Below are 22,315 nucleotides of genomic sequence, written 5' to 3'. Positions count from 1 at the left end.
CATCCACCAAACCACCTAAACATTCATCCATTCATCCACCCACCCAATCCATCCATCCATCCATCCATCAGGGGCAGAGTGGGTTCTCAGCCTCAACACACCAACACCTTCGACCAGAACTCTCCTCTCGCTCGACTCAACACATCCACGGCTGCTGGTTCTGAGCCGAGACTCAAGCTGCCGTCCTGACCTTGACCTGACCTTGACCAAAAAAAATAAAAATAAAAATCCTCCTCCGCCACTTTTTTTTTTGAACGACGAGCCGTTTTGGTGTGAGAGACGCCGGTTATAGCCCATTTCTAGGCCAGCACATCATCAGTGTCCAAGTTCCAAATCAATGACCTACTTCCAACAAACGCACACACACACACACACACACACACACACACACACACACACACACACACACACACACACACACACACACTCACACTCACTCCCAGATCCGCCACTGCACGTACGCTGCGAGGCAAAACTCTTTTATTTTTTTTTCATAAGGCTTAACGTGGAGGAATACGGACACGGAGCCGCGGCATCGCTTTTGTTTTGATTTAAAAAAGACACGCGAGCCGACCGAAACACGCAACCAGGGCAGATTTCATAACGGCGATCGGCCGAGGCCTCGCCGCCGCCGAGCTGCTGCTTCTACTCTGCCACTGGGCTGGTAGCAGAGTGGAGAAGGGTGAGGAGGGTGAGGAGGGAGGGGTGGTCCAGCAGCAGCAGCAGCAGTTTTACCAGTGAGTCGATCAGATCTGACCTGGATAAAGTGGAGAAGCAGGCAGCGGCGAAGGAAACGTGAGCCGGGGCTGGTGAGGTCAGGACCGTGAGGTCAGGACCGCACAGAGTGCCATGGAGGTGGGCTATTTAAAGACCCCCTCCCCCACTCCCACGACATCCCTTTACCAGCCCCCCCAGCTGATCCTCCACCACCGTCGTCGAGCAGCTTCATGTCTCAATCGCTTAACCGGATGTTTTCGAGACTTTTATTCTTTTTTTCCCTCCTAATGGGCGGCGGCGACCGCGTCTGACACGCTGCAACCGTCAGGATGAGACGCCGCTCAACCCCAAGGCGGGAAACGCGGCTCGGGTACGTGCGCCGTCTCGGCTGCTGTCACGAAGACGCGCCGCCTCACACGGGCTGCAGGCGGATGACGAGAGGAAAAAAAAAAGAAACAACAGCAAAAAAAATGAAACCACCGGCAGACATGATTTAATGAAGGGAGTTCAGCTCGAGTACACAAGCATTTCCTGTCGTGAGTCCCATAGTTTTAAATTCATCAGTTAAATTGTTTTTTTATTCCGCTCTGGTCACACGCCACCTGATGGGTCGGAGATGAGCTCTAATGGGTAACTAAGAAGAAGAAGAAGAAGAACCAACAGCCTCGATGAGATCTGCCTAGCAACAGCCGCCACAAGATCCTACTGTTTTATTCTGTTGTGATGAATTTCTCAGTTTGTTCTTCTCCGCCAGTTCTAGGAATGTCTTCATCTGCCCCAACGTCAACGAGTAATTTTTTTGGCTCATCGTTTGGTTGTCGCCGTCCAACAGTTCAGAGAGCCGCCAGCAGGCGGCAGGCAAGCAGGGAGGTTGAGAGTGTACGAAGAGTCCTGGCAGCCCAGAGCGTGTGCTTTGGCAACGCTTCGCCGAGCACAAGTTGTTGAATGAAATACACACAAACTGACTGGGAGCAAGTCATCCGTTCTGGAACAAAGCAAAGCGACCCGAGGCTAACGAAGCGCACCTGCTTCTGAGCCGGGAGTTGCATCACATTCAAGTTCACGGAGTTGAAAAAAAAAACAACCAAACAAAAGAAAAACACAAGATGTGCACTGTCCACGGCGCAAATGTTATTAGCAATACGAGCTCATAACAAGGTTAGAAGTTGCTCATTGTTGTCATTAACACGATGAACTGAACAAAAGGAATTGAGACACAGTTTCTAATAATGATTGCTAATAGTTGCTAATAACCCATGTGTTGTGCAGCTTTTGCCCAATTTAAATTTGCAAAGAAGCCTCAGACAGATGTAAATTCAGAGTTTTCACTGACTTCCCAAACAAAAATTCAAACTTCAGCAGGCATTTCTGACGATGCAGCTGGGAGCTCTGGGAACTCTGGGAAGTCGGCCCGCGTGCCTCAGGCTGGTGAGTTGTCATGAAACGCCACATCACTCTGTGTGACTCCATTAATAACAGGTTCCACTCGGCTGTCAAGAGTCGGGAGCCGGCAAAACACCTACAATTCAGCGCCGCTGGTGATGGTTTTCTTCTGAAAGCAGCCGCACACATACAGTATTTGGGGGTTTATTCGCTCAGGTTCAGATAGATCCGTCTCGGAAATTGCTGCAAACGTCACAGTGAATGGTTTTCACCGGAACGAGTCACTGGGTTTAGAGTGAGAGAGAGAAAGAAAGAAAGCAAGAATAAAACTAAGAGAGAAAGACAGAAGGAAAATGTCCCTGTGACTGTTGCGCAGGTCGTCGGCTGTACGCCAGACTTTGGTTCAAGGAAAGAAATTTGGCAGATGTTTTCATTTTCCAGTTCCCTTTTTTTTCCCAAGAAATTCCACCAATTGGGTTCATTTACGCCTTTGTCGCTCCGGGCCAGAGACAGATGTGTCAAAGAAAGAGGGCAAAATCAAACCAAAAGCATCTGCCGGTGGAGCCACAGGTGGAGGAACAGGCGAGTCTCCTTTTTTTGGTTGGAGTCACAATCTAGACGGTTGTTATGGATCCAGTGTGGGAGTGATCCAGTGATCCAGTGATAATTGTGGGTGCTTGGCCGCGTTACCTTGGCCTGCTGGACCGTCTGGGACGCCTCCTGGGCTCTGTGTGTGTGTGTGGCATCTCAGCCTGCTATTGGTCCGTTCCAATGACACCTGCTTTATGGCGGGCAGCCTTGTCTTGTGTCACACTCCTCAGGCTGACAGAAGGGGAAACATTCTAATCTGTGTTTCCAGTCGATAAAATCAGGTTTTCCTCCCTGACGTAGCCAATAGTGGTTCTCTAGGTCCCAGTAGAAACAGCCGTGAAATGACTAATGGCAAATTCTAAATGATTTTCAAACTATTTTAGAAAAAAAAACTCTCTTCTTTTCTTTTAAGTGAATGGAAAAGAGGCAGACGAAGCTCGTCTTTATCACCCCAGACTAAATGAACGACTTCCGTCTCTCAGCATCTCTCAGCTTAAATAGGGATATCCTGCTGACCCCTTCTTCCCCCCAGTTCACCCGTAAACATGACCCCCTCTGGCTGTCACAGCGCAGCGGAGCACGGAGCCGCCGACCTGGCGAGTGAAAGTTCAGGCCGAAGGGTCGAGGACGGCCTGAGACGCCGAGGAGGGGAGAGGAAGTCAGATGCAGGGAGTAAAAACTGTCCCAGGGAAATACACTCAGCCTCACATGACTTGGCAAAAGTTGAGTTTCCATGAAGTAATTTTGGTGCCGCTAAATGAGGCAGTGTAAAAGTGACGCTAGGAACGCTGCTCTTAGACCAGGAAACGCCGGCTGGGTCTGATGCAACTCATCGCTCACCTCAGCCGAGAGTTTCCTCTCCAAAACCTGTTTTCATTTCTACACTTTTGCCGGGATTCCAAAAATCAACCACCTCAAGCCAAGGACAAACTCTGTTATAGCTATATTAATAGATTATATTAAAGCTATATTCTTCAAAATGCAACACTGCATGGCTTTGTGGAACTTCAACTCGCGTTCCACAGGTTGTCCTACCATTGTTGTCTAACGTACACACACGCGAATGGTGGCACGTTGCACAAGTGAGACACAGTAAAAAGGACTTCGGTAGGCAGGTTGTCCGCTGCTTTCGTACGACTGTTACTGGACAATAAAAACAGAAAGTGCAGCCAATAGAAGCGCAGAGATTGTGTCCGTGTGTCAATCAAGAGGACGGCCATATTGAATTTTTACAGAATTTCTGACTTGATGACAAACACATCAGGAAACCTGGGGACAAGCCCTGAACTACGGGGTTCAGTTGTACCACTGAACCAAACAGTTCTCAGGGTTTTACAACCACAGATACTTCAGCAGTCGGTGCCGCCGACTTTCCCACGTTAAGAATTCCAATTTCACCCAGACGTTCTTATGACCAAGACAACCAGGAACTCAACCAATACGACAGCCATGAAGAATACGACACAATACGACAGCCGGGCATTGTTACACTGACATCACCTTGATTTACTTTTTTCCCCCTTTTGCATTCGCATTTCATAATTGCAATAGTAACGCTGATGAACTTGATATAAACGGTTGAACTTGCAAACATTTACTGAGCAAACAGAGATACGGAGACGTTTCTCAAGTGCTTTTCTTGAATAAACGCACTCTGTTTCTCCAAATTACCATTTTAAGTAAAAATGTCCACAAGTCACATAAACACAAAATCATTTGAATGAGTAAACAAACAGTGAGCAGTGGAGCTCTCAGCGGCAGTAGAATAATTCAATAAAACTTGTCAAGGAACAAAGCAAGAACTACAACACTTATTATATCAGCCTCCTGCCGGGAATGTCGGCCAATCAAAACGATCAAAACATCAGTCTAATTAACGCTTCGACCACCTCCAGTTTAAACTCGACAAAGAAAGAAGAGGAATTTCTCACCAGAGGAGAGAAATGATGTGTAAAGAAGACAATCTGCTCCACTGACAAAGAGCTCAAAACGGCTCTTAGCAGGGCGAGGGAGAGAGAGAGAGAGAGAGAGAGAGAGAGAGAGAGAGAGAGAGAGAGAGAGAGAGAGAGAGAGAGAGAGAGAGAAACAAATGAGGATTACAATATTTGAGGAAATGGAGCTTTTCAGTTGACCTACATCCCCCACACAGGCCGAATTATAATCCCGCCAAACCACATTCTGCTATTGACTGATTTCTTTTTTTTGACTGATCCCCGCCCTCCCCCCCACCTACTCATCCAATCCCCTCTCACCCCCCCACCTCCACTAAATTGCCGTAGACGGCGACTAAACGGGCAAACAGAGGCGATTAGCTTAAAGAGATCCCGACAGCAGCGAGCTCGTCTGGAGGTTGAGGAGCTTGTCTCTTCTCGTCTCTTCTCATCTTGCTTGACTACAGTTTGGCAGCAGCTTTGACGGCAAACATTTGTGTTTGCGCAAGATATATGCGTTAGCCGGCAGTTTTGGTAAAGTCAAATTACATTTCAAATAAGCCAAATCACTGGAATCAACATTATTACTTGACAGCAGTAAAAAAAAAGAAGAAACAACATTCAATTAGAGTGAAGTGTCGAGGGCGTAATTAATAAAAATAAATGAATAAATAATAATAAAATATGCACTAGAAGTGGATTAAAGTGACAATCTGAAGCAGTTCCTACCCGGACGCACGGTCGGGAACTTTAATCTGTCTCATTTACTATCAATATATATTTTCCTCGTTGGGGAGGCGGACCAAAAAAAAAAGGAGAAGTGCAAAAACTGTCGAACTTCCTTCTGTTCTTCTCTGGTTATTTTATTTTGGGGTCGGGAGTAACCGCAAGCCGGAGGCACGTGAACCAACCAGCAGCACGCACACGCACACGCACACGCACACGCACACGCACACGCACACACATAGTCGGTTGAATCTGCAGCAGCTTCAATTCATCAGCCGCCACAGTTGACATGTGCGACTGCTGATTTGCAGGTCGAACTGTCTCACTTAAATCAGCCAGTGATTCATTTTGTTCTTCTTCTCGTCTATTTTTGGGCAGGTTTTTACTTGGCACGTGTCTTGACAGACAAACAAACAAACAAAGGGCATATTGCTTTTCCACTATTTAAATAAAACCTGCTGTGTGTGACAGACAAATAGTGCACGTTTGCGTGTGTGTCCTTCTTCTGCAGCCTTCACTTTCTTATTTTCAAAATAATTATTAAAATGAGATGCCGTCGGTTTATTTTCTGCTGTCAGACTTGCTGTTTCTCCGTCGCCATCAGCCGTCTTGCTGATTGGTATGAGAAAAGGTGCGTTCATGTGTCCCTGCAGCCAGCCATCAGGTGAAAGTGGCCTCCACCTGCACCGGCTTCCAGCTTTGACTACATGAGCATAATTCCGATGCCAAAGACGTCAGCGGCCTTGCTGTCGGTGCAGGACACCGTTCACAGCATCACAGCAAACATATAAACATATTCTCAGAGGCAAAGGGAGAGAAAGACTTCATACTATACTATGAACAAATTTCTGTGACATTTGTTTCTTTTTGGTCCCCATTCCCAATTCTCTGCCCATTCATCAGACAACCAAAAGTTCAACTATCAGTTCAACCAGAGGTAAAAAAAAATGCAGCACTAACATCAAATTTGTACATTTTTAATTATGGGCGAATTATCCCTTTAAATAAAACCACATCTTGTACTTTTTAATTAAATGTTGAACATGAAGTGACCCTCGACTCCAAAAAACACTTTTATGCCTGACTCAACAACTAAACGCTCCTTAAGCTCCACCCACTGAGTGCCATCCCGCCTTGTGAAAGGTCAGCCGGCGCCCCCCCCCCCCCCCCCCCCCCCGTGAGCGGTGGAGGCGGAGCTCCGCCTCTTCCTGCAGCCGAGGCCAAACTCGGACGGCGGAGTTGTAAATATTGTGAGGAGAGGCTGAAAGCTCCTACCTGCCTCATTTCCTCCTATCATAAATATTTGAGCTCATTAGCGTGTCACTTTGAAGCTGCCTTTTTCCAGGCCGCCCCAAATCAAAGATGCAATGTTTAAAAAAAATAAATAAAAAGGTGTCCAGGATCACATTTCAAGAACAATAGAAGCCGACGGCGTGCAACCATATGCCACAAAAAAAGTTTCAAAAAGCCGCTTGCAGCCATTGTTCCCTCCCGTGTTTGATCCTGGCGAGCAGAGAGCAGCCGCCTGGCCAAACTTTTGTGCATTTCCTCTGCTTTGATAGTCCCACGTTCACATTCAGCTCTTACAAACACGCCATTAGAGGTGTCATTGAAAATGGCAACAAAAAAAGAAAAACTTGCAGAGCAGCCAGTGACTGAATAAATCATCCCCTCCCCCACCCATCGCTGGTCAAGCTGTGTGGGCTCCTCTGATTGGCTCCATCAGGCTGAACCCACCAAAAAACTACGTCAGGGTCTCATGGGAGCAGCTCCCGCATCCGCTAGCTGTTAGCCGCGGCAGCATCGGGGCACATGTGCAGTCCCTATTATTCAGCTATTACTATTCTGTTGTTCACACTTTTGTGGATATTTTTCTCAATTATTACAAACACATATTTTAAATCTATGTGGCATGCAGTGAAAGGGAAAAAAAAGATCATCAAAGATCAAATTTAAACTATAGTTTCAAGTTATGTATAGTCCATGCCAAACTAACAGGGGGCGATAACCAAAAGGGACAAGCAAAAAATAAAAAAGCATAGATGAGTGATATTGTAAAAAAAAAAATATATATGTAGTGGAGTAGAAAAAAAAATATATAGCAGTTTTCTGAAAATCTCGAAAAATCTTTTGGACGCCTGAAAATCTGTTGCATGAAGCAGAAAGTTCAGTAGTAGTGTAAGTAGTGTAATGTAGTGTGGTGTAGTGTAGATTGAGCAGACCCGACTGAGCCGCACTCTGTGTTGGTTTTGCCCAAATGTCTGAAGAAAATGTTACATTCTCAGACATCCTGCAGCCAACACGTAGACATCAACACACTGTGTCGACCCGCCGCTACAATTGTGTTGCTTTTGTAGTTATTAGTTGTTGTTGCGGCCAGAAAACCTGCCGCTGGCTTCCTGGAGCTCGATCTCCCTTTAATTCTCTCGCTCACCTTCAGTGGAAGGGTGGCAGCGTGTCGGTGTGTTGCTGAGGGCTGTCGGCGCCTCTAGCAGCTCCGTTTACAGTGACAAATATTTCCACCAATCACTGTGGCGGCGGCTCGCCGGCTGCTGCTGACAACCCGACGAGAAGGACGGCCGTAGAAAAAACATGTCACAACAAAAAAAAACAATTTTATTACTGAGGTTTCATTGTAAAGTGTCAGGCTGTGTTAGAGTTAGTGAGACGGCCAAACTGGAGGCTGCTAATATGGTGTTTTTTTTTTTTTTTTTTTATATATTTATGGCTTATATATATATTGTTTTTGACATGTCTGGAATGGGGTGCGTTTCAAACAGCGTCAACTGTGAGGGATTGCTAGTAGAGCCGCATCCTGCACCGGAGCAACAGTGAGAAAATTAGTAATTCAGTAGTAATGGGAAAGACAGTGTAACTGGAAATTTCCCACCCGTGAGAAGAAGGAATGACAATGGTTTAAAAAAGAAAAGTACACACAGTCATGAAGAGGAAGAAGAGTGGAAGAGAAACAGAGCTCTGCTGCTGCTGCTGCTCTGGCAGTGGTGAGATGGTCCTGGTGTCCATCTCCCCCATGACTCGGCCCATTGTGCGACGCACAACGCACAAGCGGAGCCGGCAGTGAACCGGCGCAGTCAGCTGCCGTGCACCACCTCCCCACGAGGGCCCGTCGAGCACAGGGCCGCCGACATGTGACCCAGCCGCCTCGCACAACCGCCGCCACTGTGCCACCGCCGCCGCCTCACCGCTCAGGGTTGTTATCAAAGAGGAGCGAGAAATTGAAACGGAAACCAACATTGAAATGTTGCCGCTTTTGAAAGGCAGAAAACTGTTCCCGCAGCATCGCGGCCAGAGGGAGGGTGAGAATGGAGACAGGAAGAACACAACGAGCCCCAAGAAAGGTTGTTTGTAGTGTCTGGTGAAGTCTGCCAGTTCAACTGTTTTTGTCTCAAAACAGCAACATTAACAAAAGATCCACCAAAGAACTAATTTAGCTCCCATGCTAGCGGAGCGGTGCTACAGGGCGGCAGCCTCAGCGTTTGTAGCCTGACTGGATCCTAGATCCTTTTCCTGCGGCCGGCAGTCGGTGAGTCAAAGTGTTTTTTTGTTTTTTTTCCCGGCAGCGACAACAACACCTCACTTCCGTCCCAGCGTAAGGGCGTTCCATCACACACCGACAGCCGCTCCGACCCCGACGATGGCCACCCCTGACTGCAAATAGGGACGGTGGAGTGAAGCTGCAGCAGCCACGACAGGAAGTCCTCTCCCTCTGTGAATCTCAAGAGTGGTGATACGTCTCACTAAAATCTCACAGTATAACTTCGATTGATGCGGTGGTGAGCAATCGATGGGCCAAATTTCAATTGTTTTTCTCATGAGCTGTCCCTTTAGTGGGACCTCTCAAAGGAACAAATCTGGACTTTCAGGCCGCTGCAAAGCCCGACGAGCGAGGCGGCAGGTGTTGCGCAAAAAAAAAAAAATCTATCGACAGGCGTGACCAGTGATTTACAGCCAGCAGGGGGCGGCGACATCGACACCGGGACGCTGAAATATCCCTCGGACACGGCTCACACGTGCAGCTGTCTAAATGTTACTCCTCATGTCTTCTGCTGACGCTCGTCTTGTGATTCCCCCCCCCCACCCCCCTCTCGACTTCTCCCGTGCCACCACCAGCGGGGCCGGTGGCGGCCGAGTCGCAAGGGAACAACTGCCGCCGCCGCCGCCGCGCTGGGGATGTCCACATTTGGTGCTCCGTTGTCAGTCGGGCGGCGGCTGAGAATAACTCCCAGGCCGAGTGGAGATGATGAGCTATATGCGGCGTCGCACCTGTGCAACCAATTATCTTGCGGCTAACCGCTCGCCCATCGCGCCCCGCTGCCAAGAAGGAATTTTCCAGCCGAGGGCGCCGTCTTCCGAGGGGCCAATGAGCAGAGCCCCTCTGAGAAACCAGGGGCCTCGCGAGGAGCTAACAGAGGCGGCGGCGCTTCATTAGCGGCTGGGCGCTATTGAAGGAAAAGGAGAAGAAGAACAAGAACAAGAAGAAGAAAAAGAAGAAGGAGGGGAAGAATCCCCAGGTGCATGAATCTTTCATGGCCTCGCTCCTCCGTCCTGCATCGCTCCGCTTCACTCTGCTCGCTGCCGCCGCCGTCATCAACCATTAGCAAGAGTTGAGCAGCTGCTTTGGGCTTTGATGACTCAATCAGCCCCTTCAGAGGGATCAGCGTCAGTATCCTCGTCGCCTTTGATACCTAAAATTACCAAACGAGTCTGAAGTCTGATGACTATCAGCCGCCGACTCCTCATCAGATCCCGCTCCGCAGTGTGACACTCGAAGGGACGTATCAAAGATACTGCGACACACACTGTCCTGATATTTTACTTATTTATTTATTTTGCTGTCCTTAATGACAACGTGGCGCATATATACGCTAAATACATTTCTGCTCCTCTGAAGCGTCTGACTGACAAAATGAAGGAAAAGTATTTTTTTGGGGGGGTTTCATGATCATTTTGACGTGGAAGGCAGCGACTCTGCCCAGCAGTGGTGGAGCTGGAGGAGGAGACAGAGCGTTGGAGGTGGAGACAGAGTGGTGGAGCTGGAGGAGGAGACAGAGCGTTGGAGGTGGAGGAGGAGACAGAGCGGTGGAGGTGGAGGAGGAGACAGAGTGGTGGAGGTGGAGGAGGAGACAGAGCGTTGGCGGTGGAGGAGGAGACAGAGTGGTGGAGGTGGAGGAGGAGACAGAACGTTGGAGGTGGAGGAGGAGACAGAGCGGTGGAGGAGTGGAGGAGACAGAGCGTTGGAGGTGGAGGACGAGACAGAGCGGTGGAGGAGTGGAGGAGGAGACAGAGTGGTGGAGGAGTGGAGGAGGAGACAGAGCGGTGGAGGAGTGGAGGAGACAGAGCGTTGGAGGTGGAGGACGAGAGAGCGGTGGAGGAGTGGAGGAGGAGACAGAGTGGCGGAGGAGTGGAGGAGGAGACAGAGCGGTGGAGGAGTGGAGGAGGAGACAGAGCGGTGGAGGTGGAGGAGGAGACAGAGTGGTGGAGTGGAGGAGGAGACAGAGTGGCGGAGGAGTGGAGGAGGAGACAGAGTGGTGGAGTGGAGGAGGAGACAGAGTGGCGGAGGAGGAGACAGAGCGGTGGAGGAGTGGAGGAGGAGACAGAGTGGTGGAGGTGGAGGAGGAGACAGAGTGGTGGAGGAGTGGAGGAGGAGACAGAGCGGTGGAGGTGGAGGAGGAGACAGAGCGGTGGAGGAGTGGAGGAGGAGACAGAGTGGCGGAGGAGTGGAGGAGGAGACAGAGTGGTGGAGTGGAGGAGGAGACAGAGTGGCGGAGGAGGAGACAGAGCGGTGGAGGTGGAGGAGGAGACAGAGCGGTGGAGGAGTGGAGGAGGAGACAGAGCGGTGGAGGAGTGGAGGTTCTGAAGCCGAGGCAGCACCGCCTCCGCTCACCTCCACTTGCTCTACACTGAGATAATTACTCGGCTTGTTTTTTTCCAGCCTCTTATTAAAACGCAGACGTGACACCGCCATTGATTTAATTCCTGCAATAACTGATGATTTTTTTTAATGGCCTTTCAGTGGAAACAAATTTCACAATAAATAAACCTTGCCGGCTGCTCAGACTGCAGGAGAGTCTTTTTTCCACATCTCTCAAAGGCCCCCATATTAAACCCATTTTCAAGTCTTTGGTGGAGCAGCTCTACACCATCCATTATCCCCAAAAACTCTGCATGTTTAGCCCTCTGTTTACAGCCTCCCGCTAAAAGTGACGTATTGTCCAAACTTCCACAAGTCAGAAATGAGACAGGAGCACAAAGGCGGCGTCAGAGGTTGTCGCTGGTTCCCTGTGTGACATCACAAAGGGCTGGACTGCATCCTAGCGCACACTGTGTATAAGGACCCAGCAGAGGAAGAGAAGGACGACGTCTCTCATTTATGGGCGTTCCAGACCGGATCATGTTTCCAAGTTGTGCACATCGCCCTGGTTGCTCTCCGTACGCAGACCAGAGCGTCACGCCACGTTTGTCCTCTTCACGCTGCCAATCGTGCGGCTCTGAGCAGGTTGAGCGTCGCAATCGATGAGGATTAAGTTGCAAGTTGAGCCGCTTCTCTGCGACAAAAAAACTCAACTTTAAGACCTCAATTTTTTTCAACAGGGAGCTGAACAGACGTGTGTGTGTTTGAATGAGCCACTTGAAGAAATGCAGCACACAATAAAGCACGAACCTCAAAGAGGAGAAGAAGAACTGCTCATGTATCCACACTTACACAATTACTTAATTAACCTGCAGTACACACATTAATGAAATACTCACTGTGTGTACTGCTGCTGTTGTCATACTAGTGATCAGCTTCTAAAAAATTATAACAAACAATAAAAACTTTCCTTCATTAGGAACAAGTTTCTCTTTTTCTCAGCAATTCCCCAAAAATCCTCCCTTCATCTCCTCATCCTGCTGCTTTTGTTCACCTCCACTTCCTCCTTGGGCCACGAAGCCCTTTAACTAAGCCTCATTCATAGGCACCAGATCGGAATCACTCCATGGAAACGAAGCGTTGCCGCTTTTTGGTTTTTTTATCAGTCACTTTTAAGGAAAACTTTTCACAGTTTGCTCAAAATCGGTTTGTCTTGAGAGCCGAGTGCTGCCTGGTGGCTGCTACTGCTGCACCAAAACCTCCGAAGAGAAACCTCTGTCCCGTACACACACACACACACACACACACACACACACACACACACACACACACACACACACACACACACACACACACACACTCGCACACAGACACTTGGGCACTTTGCTGTCAATCAAATCGTCTCGTGCCACGTCTCTCCGCTGTTTCCATGCTGTGTGTGTGCGTGCACGTGCACACGCGCCGGCCTGCATCAACATTTGTAAGTGTCTCTGTGAGAGCAGGCTTGACTCCGTGTCTATTTTTAGAGCGGTACACTCAGTCCTGCCGCTGCCTTGTGCTGCTGTGTTCTGAGGGAATGTGAGCGGGCCGGCGGCGGCAGTGACGGCGGCTCTGCAGCGAACATCTCCCCTCCTGCTCCCCACCAGACTCCCGGAGAGGCTGTCTGCAGAGACAGAGAGAGAGAGAGAGAGACGCTTCTATCCCGACTGATGGCCCCCGGCTGACTAATGGCCTGACACTGCGCTCGTCAGCCGCCCCAGAGCGCCATCTAGCCTGCTTCTCAGCAGCAGGACGTCAGCCAGGACGGTTTGCTCTCGCACTTCCTGCTGCTCCGCGTCAGGATGAGACGGCCGATCAGGTGGTGATCAGTCTGTTTGGTTGGGCAAAAACTTCACTGAGTATTTAGCGGCCCCTGAGCATCCTGTTTTAAAGGGCCAGTGCGTGATTTTTCCAGGGGAAAATGGGGTTTTAAGCCATGCAAAAAAAATAATTCTATCCTTCAATTTAATAAATAACATTAACAGCAGGTCGGCCTGCTGGTGGCAGCCAGACTGAGCGGCCGACAAATCTGCAGGATCTGCTCAGGATTGGATCATAAAAAAAAGGGATTAAGATTAACATGGTTGGCAATATGTTCTCTCACCATTGGACGCTTCTAAATCCCGACCACTGGGCCTCTAATTTACCTCAAAATCTGCACCGTTCGTCTCCTCTAACAAGAGGCCGTCGCAAAAAGAAAAACAAAAAGAAAAACTAAGGAAAGGATTTTTTTCTACTTCATGGTGATGTGTATTTTCCAAACTGGGCTCGGCTCTTTTCGCCGTGTTCCAGCGTTTGTCAGAAACTTTTTTTAGGCCTCTCGCTCACAGAATTAGATCCTGTTACACACAGCAGCTGCTGGCGGCGGCGGCGAGCGGAGTGAGAGCACCGGGAGGAACCGGTGCCGGACCGGCAGAAGCCACTCTCGCCTTTCTTTCCAAAGTTGTGCTTAATCTACAGCAACAAGTGTGTAGAAAGACAGCGTGAGAGTGGAAAGAGGAACTTTGTTTTATTTGTTGTTGGAGGAACAGATTATTCAGCGGGAGAAACTGATCTGTTCAAATCAGACTGCTGCCAACACGACAAGCAGCTCCAATCCAGGCACAAGGATTGAAGCCTTTAGCGCCACCATCAGGCCACTCCTGCAGCAGCTCCTCCTGCACCAACACCTGATTTAACCTCCGTTTAACTCCTCAATTTGTGCCCAAACAACTTATTTTTTTCTGCCTCAGTTTATTGTCGTCTCTAAAAGCACAGATATGACGAGCGTCCCTGCCCTGCGCTGCCGTGTGCTCGGCTCCATAAATCACCGCCACTCCACCCGACCGCTCGCAGCAACGAGGGCAGAGTGGCATCGAGCCCGCTGACGGTTCCTGTTCTCCTCTTAATCCACGTCAGCGCATCCAACATGAGTAACTCTGGAGCGACTGCGAGTTCACGGCGAGATAATCCCTCCTAACAGGCTGAAAGTTGCTTTTTCAATTTGATTAATAGTGGGGCTCTGCCGAGCACTTTCAGTTGGGCGTGCGCTGGAGTCGGAGGGGCTGCAGGGCCGAGACCCTCCATCCTTCCTGTTCGCTCAGCAGAGGCCCAGAACTTTATCAGTTCCAGATCCGAGGCGACCAGACGGAGGAGGCAGAGAGAGAGAGAGAGAGAGAGAGAGAGAGAGAGAGAGAGAGAGGGAGACCACCGACAGGAAGGGGATTTTTTTTTTTTCTCTTCCCTCCACCACCGGGGGGGTTAACAGAGTGTCTGCGCCCCTCACATTTCACAGAGGAAAGCAATTATTCAGCAGAGCCTCGACGGACACAAAGACCAACCTGGGACCCGCCGGAAATCCACACACACACACACACACACACACACACACACACACACACACACACACACACACACACACACACACACGATGTGAAAGGTCTTGTTTTATCCAAAATTCACCCCCGAGTGTTTCCTGACGGCAAGTCTGTGTCTGCAGCCCTGGAACACGAGTGAAGAAAAGTCTGTTCTGGGGAAATGAACCTTTGTGATGTCACAAAAGGCAGCGACTTCATTCGGTAGGTTGGTGAGCACACCCCCACACAGGTGTTAGCCCCGCCCTCTGAGACCACCGCCTTGTTTTCGTCCCCTTCCGAACAAAATCCAACGAATCATCAGATTTAGCAGCAAAGATAAAAAACACAACATTCTTCTGCGGGAGGCTGTAAACAGAGGGCTAATTATGCCGTCCTCTGGATATCATGTAGAGAGGCTTTTTGGGATAATACATGGTGTGAAGTTGCTCCACTGTTTGCAAAAAATTGGCCCGATAAGACTCGGAAGAAAACGAGCATTTTGCAAAAACCTACAAGAGTTTTGCTCTTAGCGCTGCAGAAGTTGCTTCTTGCTGTGAATGTGATCCTGATATAAACCACTTCCACCCAGCTGCTGCTGCTGCTGCTGCTGCTGCTGCTGCTGCTGCTCCTCCTCCCACCGTCATGTGTCACAGTCACTGTCCTGGAGGGACGTGAGCGCCTGACTGACCCGCCTCTCCGCACGACTCCTGACGGCCGGGATCAGGCTGCGGCGGCAGCTCGGCGCTGGCAGGACGAGCGCTGACAGAAAATGGATGAAAGAATAAATTCATCCGTCCCTCCGATCTGCCACAGCTTCCTCTCCTCCAAGTCGACCGCCGCGCTCCCACAGCGAGGCAGAAACAACCTGTCAGCTGGTGCCGAGCAGCAGCAGCAGCAGCGGCAGCAGCAGCAACCCTCTTCCTGTCATAACTCCTGCTGCACCTCCTCTCCCTGCTGCACCTCCTCCTCCTCCTCCTCCTCCTCCTGCATCTCCTCCACCTGCTCGACCTCCTCCCCCTGCTGCACCTCCTCATCCTGCTCTACCTTGTCCTCCTCATACTGCACCTCTTCTTCCTCCTCCTTCTCCTCCTTCTGCTGCTCCTTCTCCTACTACTCCCCTTCCTCCTCCCGCACTACTTCCGCCTCCACCTCGTCCTCCTATTCCTTTTTCCTCCTCTTTCTCCTCTTCCTCCTGCTTGTCATCTTCCACCCTCCTCCACATCCTCCACCTCTTTCTCCTTGTCCTTCTACTCCTGCCCCTGCTGCTGCTCCTCCTCCTCCTCCTGCTCTCTCCGTCTGCCTCGCTTGACATTTTAACAATAATCACTTTGGTTTATCCCACTCAGCTGTGTGGCAGCCAGATGTTTGCGCAGTTTTCCTCAGAATCCACACACGGCTCTAATCAAGATTAACCACTCTTATCACTCCAGCGTGTGTGTGTGTGTGTGTGTGTGTGTGTGGGCGCGCGTGCATGCGTCCTGGATGTCCCAATTCTTAATCCGTGAAGCCGTATTGTATAATACACTGGACCGACCAATTACATCCCAGCTTTCCGTGACATAATTCCCACTTTTCAGCCGACACACACGGTGCAACATATTGGGATCGGGACGAACCGCCGCTGCCGCCGCCGTGTCACCGTGACCTTGTGCATGCGCGTGCACTTTTTTTTCCTTTTTTTTTTGGCATGCGAGTTGCTGTTTTCACACAGCCTGTGGGGGTTTAAATATCAGGAGAAAAAAAATCTATCCAACAGATGCAACATCTCTGCACTTTGTCTCGGCCCTCCAGGACCTCGCTGGCACTGTGTGAGGTGAGCCGCCGCGAGCCACACACACACACACACACACACACACACACACACACACACACACACACACACACACACACACACACACACACACACACTCCGCTGCCATCCAATGTTTACCAGAGACGCTGCAGCTCAGCGGAGGGCCGAGTGTGTCGCAGCAAAACAAAGCTGTGCTCTTTAAATCAGCCGAGTGACGGAGGAGGAGGCAGACATCCCGTTTAAAGACAAGTTTTGGTTCAGTTTTTTTTTAACAAAGACACAGAAAAAAAACGTAGTTCCAATAACTTTACTTTCCTCCCAAACATCTAAAAGTGAAGCTGCTTCACAGACACGCGCACATACTGACAGCATGGTGTGCCAACACTGATTGGTCGTCCTGGTCCAACTTGTACAGAGCCCAGCAACTTTGTCGTCCTTGTCGTTTAGTTTTTATCAAACCAGTGCAAATCACCAACACCGACGTCACCGCCAGCCGAGAATGCTGAGCTTCACGTGCTCGCTGACGGCGTCCTGCGTCATCCTGCGCTCGTCACTCACATCCTGTCGTGGTGGTTTGGCAGCCCGGCGACCAGGATGTAGTCACGGCCGGGTGGAGGGACAAAAGTCCGCATTCATCCCGCCGCCGACTCCAATTAGCCGCCAGTGATCCGTAGCTGATTGGTCGAAGCGGTTTGCACGCCTTCAGAAGTCGGGTTACATAAGACAAACGCGCCGCAGAGCTAATCACGTCAGCAGGGAGGCGCCGATGCGTTTTTTAATTTTACTCCCTCCTGAAAAGGTCAGCGGTGCTCGGCGGCCGCCGCCGCCGCTATTGATCAAAGCCGCAGAGGCGCAGTGTGGACTCGCTGGTGGAGGTGAAACCTGCAGCACCACCGACACACCTGCCGCAGCCACGAGCTCCTCAGCAACGTCAACATTTTGTTGTCATCCACTCACAATAACACAACCCCAACCCTGCCACACACACACACACACACACAACACACAACACTGCTTGATGGAAGATAAAAAAAAGTGTGGCTCCTAACCAGTGTTGACGTCCTTGATCCTTGATTCTTCACCACAAAGGTCCCCGCCACCCATTCACACACCGGGGGAGGAAACACGGCGACGCCTCACGTCTTCTGCTCCAAAGGGCGAGAGAGAGAGAGAGAGAGAGAGAAGGAGGTGGGGAAATAACAAAACAGACATACATGTTAGGAATCCTGCTTCTTCACCTCCACCTTCTTTCAACAACTTAAATTAACTTCATGTGTAAATGGAAAAAAAGAAAAACAACTCCACCCCCCCCCGTCAAAGACGCTTTTCCTCCTTGAGGGGCTTTCATCGGCGCCCCGCCTGACGCGATGCGTGTTTTCATCGCGCACACACGCATAAACTCCTTCACGCTCCACCGCTCATGAAGGACGCATCAGAAAAAAAAGAGGAGGAGAAAAAAAGCTGATACTTGGCGCGATCAGTGGGGGCCTCGTAAACATCCACCACAGTGCAGCAGGTTCACTGCCACGGCACGGCGGCAAGTCACTCCCCACTGACTGACTGATGGATGGATGGATGGATGGATGGACTGATGGGTGGATGGATGGATGAGGCTATTAGGAGATCCGGCTCTTGGCCATGGCTGCTGCCAACTCAATATAAACATGTATATGGGTGTTTTTTTTAAGATTTGAAAAAATATTTCATTTTAATCCTGAAATGTTTCAATTACATATACAATTTTTCAGGGTCTTCAAAAGGCAAAAGCAAGTTGGGTGGAAAGCTCAAGATGCTTGAAAACAGTGGAGAGTGTTCTTCTCCAAAGGAGCCGTCAAAGCACCTGAACCATCAGCTTTCATTCAGAGAAAATGGAACCTGTGTGTTTAAAATGTGCTCGATGCTGGATGAGCCTCAACAGATATATTCTGTAAGAAGAGAGAAGTTGTGTGATCTTAAACGAGTCGGGTGATCCGGTGAAGATCTGGTCCCTCCGCTGGGGGGGTTCATGAAAACCACAGCTGCTGCTTGTTGCCAATTCAACGTCAGCTGTCAAACCTTGTTTGGAGAAGATGCAGTAAATATTTTTTCTGACAAGGTTACTTTTCAAGAAGAAAATCCACCCGAGCGAAGCGTCAAAACTCCCCCCAGCGCAGTGAAGGCAGCACTCAGCAGGTCGAAGGGTCCAAACGGCCTTTTGTCCTGTTTTCCTTCTCTCCTCGGGTGATGAAGTTTTAGCGGGGGAAGAAAAAAATACAAGTGTTTCAGGAGGCACCTGAAAGGGCAGGAGAACACCTGCCCTTGGACACTCCCTTCACGTCAAGAACCTCAAACAAGCATCTCTGCTGCCTGCCACGGCCCTGTCAGCCTCTCACGTGGATTTAAAGTAGCATGATGATGATTGAAAAGAACAATTTCAAAATCTTTTTTTTTTTTTTAAAGATTCATTGATTCTAACAGGGAGAACTGCATCTCTCTCCTAGACACTCTGCCCCCTGCTGGCCAGGTACAGAACAATATACATTTAGTTGAAATATTTTGCCTATTTTGTATCTAAAGCGAACACTCTTGTCTTTTCTTCTTCCCAGCAACAACATGGCATCTCTCTGTCTCTCTCTGTGTTACAAACACCTGGACACCAATGAACTAGCTAACTAGCTAGCTAACTACACTAGATTCACACACTAGACAAAAAATAATATTATTTTTAGTTACCAAAATAAAAAAAAAATGTATTTCAGTATAATGTAAAAGTTACTGTCCCTTGATGATTAAAACTTCTGCTCATTAAAGTGGCTGAGTTCAGTCAAGACATCCAATTTTTGTCAGGTAACAAATCGAAAAAAATCCTTATAGCTACAGTGAGTAAGCGAGAGGCGCCGACGCTGGTGAGTGAATTCTAAGACATAATTTCCTTAGAGGGTGTTGCCGGGCAGGCGACCAAAGTCACATAGTCCAGTACCAGGCCAGTGGGGGGCGCTGTGACGATGGCAGGCCAGCGTGTTCTCCCTGTCAGATGTCTGAATCGTAAAAAAAAAAATGAAAAAAAAAAAAATGCTACACAAACAATGCTAAATCTATAATTCTAACGCACACAAACCACGCAGCGTGGCTTTAACTGCGAGGCCGGAGCTCAACGGCAACACAAAAACAAAACAAAACGTCTCAGCACAAGGTTTGTTTTCGCATTACGCATGAAAAGAAAGTTGTCCCCTGCACAGCCTTTTCTCTCCCACCTCTTTGTCTCGCAAGGCGCGAGAGAGAGAGAGAGAGAGAGAGAGAGAGAGAGAGAGAGAGAGAGAGAGAGGAAGAGAGTGGAGGAGCGCTGGGGGGCTCAATGGGTCAGAGGAGAAGCGGTGGGTGAGAGGAGGGGGACTCAGGAGGAGAAAGGAGGAGGGAGGTTGACGCCGGGTGCCTCCTCCTCCTCTTGCTCCTCCTCCTCCCCATCCTGCTCCTTTTTTTTCAAAAAAAAAAGCCAGATTCTCCCCAGACACCTCGGTGCTATTCATCAACAGCTTTTCCAGGGCTGTGAAAAATCAATGTGCTCTGCACTGCAAACAGTTCATAATGATGGGGGATGGAAGGAGAGGAGTGGAGGGGAGGGGAGGGGAAGGAGAGGGGAGGGAAAGAGAGAGGGGGGAGGAAAAAAAAAAAGCTCAACTGCAACAGAATTGATTTGTTTAAGTACAATAACACGGCACTCTGCAGCGGCAGCGGCGAGGAGGAGGAGGAGGAGGGAGGAAGAGGAGGAGGAGGAGGAGGAAGAGGCAGCGGCGGCCAGACAAAGACTGACTGGCAGCAGCGAGCTGACAAACTGCTGCAGACGAGAGACACACACAGGAATGTTGTCTAATTAAAAACAGGGTTTCCTCTGAATGAAAGGCGGCAGTGAGAGCTGCTTCCAGGAATGAAAACACGGCAAATATTTTTATCCCGCGACAAAAACGAAAAAAAGAAAAGAAGGTATTTTTATATCTGGGGAATTTAACAAGCACGTTTGGGAGGTTAACTAAACAATGAATGTTTGTCATATTGTGTCAAGGCTTGAATTGGTGTAAATGAGCCAATTGGTTAAACTGTTAAAATAAAAAATCATTGCTTTGTTTTCAGGAAGGCAACAAGATGACGACCCACCAACAAACTGACGCCTGCGGCCGTGCAGGCAGGTGTGTTTCTGCATCTGCATGCTGGGAAATGTTGATTTGAGGCTCAAGGTCGAGTTTTCCTCAACCTTGGCGACGAAAGTGGCGACGAAAGCGGGTTGCGAGACGGCGATGAGACCAAAGTGTTCTCGCGTCTTCAACGCAAACATTTGAAAGTTTGCTTGACTTCCACAAAGGGATCCGCTGCCAAGGCCAAGGGATGTGAGGGGGCGGAGCTACGTGGCCACAGCAGGAAGTGGAGGTGAACAAAAGCCGCGACAGAGGATTCCAGGAATTGCCGCCAACTGGCCCGGAGTTGTAATTACTCCTGTAGGTCAGCTGGCACCGGCCAATAGGAACGCTGCTCTCCGCTCTCAGACCAGCATATACTGTCTATACTATATACAATGATGCTGCTGAAGGTTTCATGTTCCGGTTCCAAAGAGAGAAAATAAAAACAGCTCAAGCCAGCAGTCAAACTGTCTCAGTGAACTGGAGAAAATCAGTAACTGGCAGCTTGGCACAGACTGCAGCCTCCGACTAGCGGAGCCGAACCTGGACCACCTGGTCCAACTTGCCAGCCAATAGGAAACAGGCTGGACTGTACTGGAAGTGTGAGCGCCGCCTAGAGGCAGAACCGCCAGGAGCATTTTGAAACCTTTCGATTGAGGCGCGAAGCTCCTGAGGCAGAAGAGGCGAAGCAGCGCTGGGTTCAACTGTGGGTTCAGTGGTGTTCAAACAGGGCCGGAGACCTTGTGGTCGCTGTTGTCGCTCCCTCTTTAATTGGCTCCTCACGGAGTCACAATCGGCTCCATCCCAGCAGCCAGACCCGCTCTCCTTCCTCCTCCTTCTCCTTCCACCTTCTCCTCCTCGGCCAGCTCAGAATTATTGCAAGTTTACAGAAATATGTATATAAATGCAAAGCCCAACAGAGGGAGAAGAGAAACGCTGGACAACGGAGATTCTCGGCTCCGGGTTGCCACCGAGCTCGGCCCGTCGCTCCCATTGGGCCACACGTGCACTGTGAGCAGTCGATACAGCGGTTTGTGCAGGTTGTGGTGAACAAAGCGGATGTAGGATTTAAGAGACGCCTCCATTTACAAAAAATCCTCCTGATGGAAGAAGAAACATGTTTTTTCCTTCGTCGGATCTTTGCAGAAACGACTGAACAACAGACAACTTTTAATGACCTCTAGAAATAATTGTTGGTTTTTTTTGCATTTATGTATCTATTTATGATCCAAGCATCTTTCTGACCAAAGGGAAACTAATGCGTGGAATCCTTTTCATGGCGCTATTATGTAAAATACCAGCTCATCAGCTCCTGACCTTCCACTCAACTCCCTCCCCGCTGTGCTTTTCCCTTTTTACTTGCTGGCACTACCTTGATGCCGAAAGCACAGAACCTTCCTCCTTCCGCCACTTCCTGTTGTTCACAAAGATCAACCCAGATATCGATCTCTGCCGCCGCCGCCTTCAAAAAGACACTTGAAGTGGAAGGAGTTGGAAGCGGCGGAACCACAAGTCAGTCGACAACTTCTTCTTCTGCAGCCTTGCAGATAACAGGAAGGACTGTTCCACCGTCATCCCGCCGCTCTCCGACACACCGAGACGGATTCATTAGCGGACAGTCGGACCCACCCTCCCCCCCCCCCCCCCCCGCCTCGCTACACCCTCCCCACGACTGCCACGCGACACTGTAATTGGCTTATTTCACTGATATTAAAGCTCAAAGGTCGACGGCTCATTAATCGTCATAATGACGTGTTTTGCTGGCAAACATTTAATTT

General features: G+C 49.6%; 1 protein-coding gene across 1 annotated transcript in view; it reads right to left on the bottom strand.

Moving 5' to 3' along the window:
• The window catches only part of LOC142889451 (zinc finger MIZ domain-containing protein 1-like), a 117,167-nt gene that overhangs the window by 69,501 nt on the left and 25,351 nt on the right, over positions 1-22,315 (bottom strand). Inside the window, exon 2 of the mRNA XM_076028195.1 lies at positions 17,436-17,531. The gene's annotated coding sequence lies outside the window, so the exon portion shown is untranslated. The remainder of the gene's footprint in view (positions 1-17,435; positions 17,532-22,315) is intronic.

Source organism: Nelusetta ayraudi, unplaced genomic scaffold (genome assembly GCF_046127955.1).
Source record: "Nelusetta ayraudi isolate G7.1 ecotype Tasmania unplaced genomic scaffold, CSIRO-AGI_Nayr_v1 ptg000022l, whole genome shotgun sequence".
In the NCBI taxonomy this organism is placed as follows: Eukaryota; Metazoa; Chordata; class Actinopteri; order Tetraodontiformes; family Monacanthidae; genus Nelusetta; species Nelusetta ayraudi.
The sequence above is the reverse complement of the archived record's forward strand: the minus strand, read 5'-3'. Positions and strand labels throughout refer to the sequence as shown.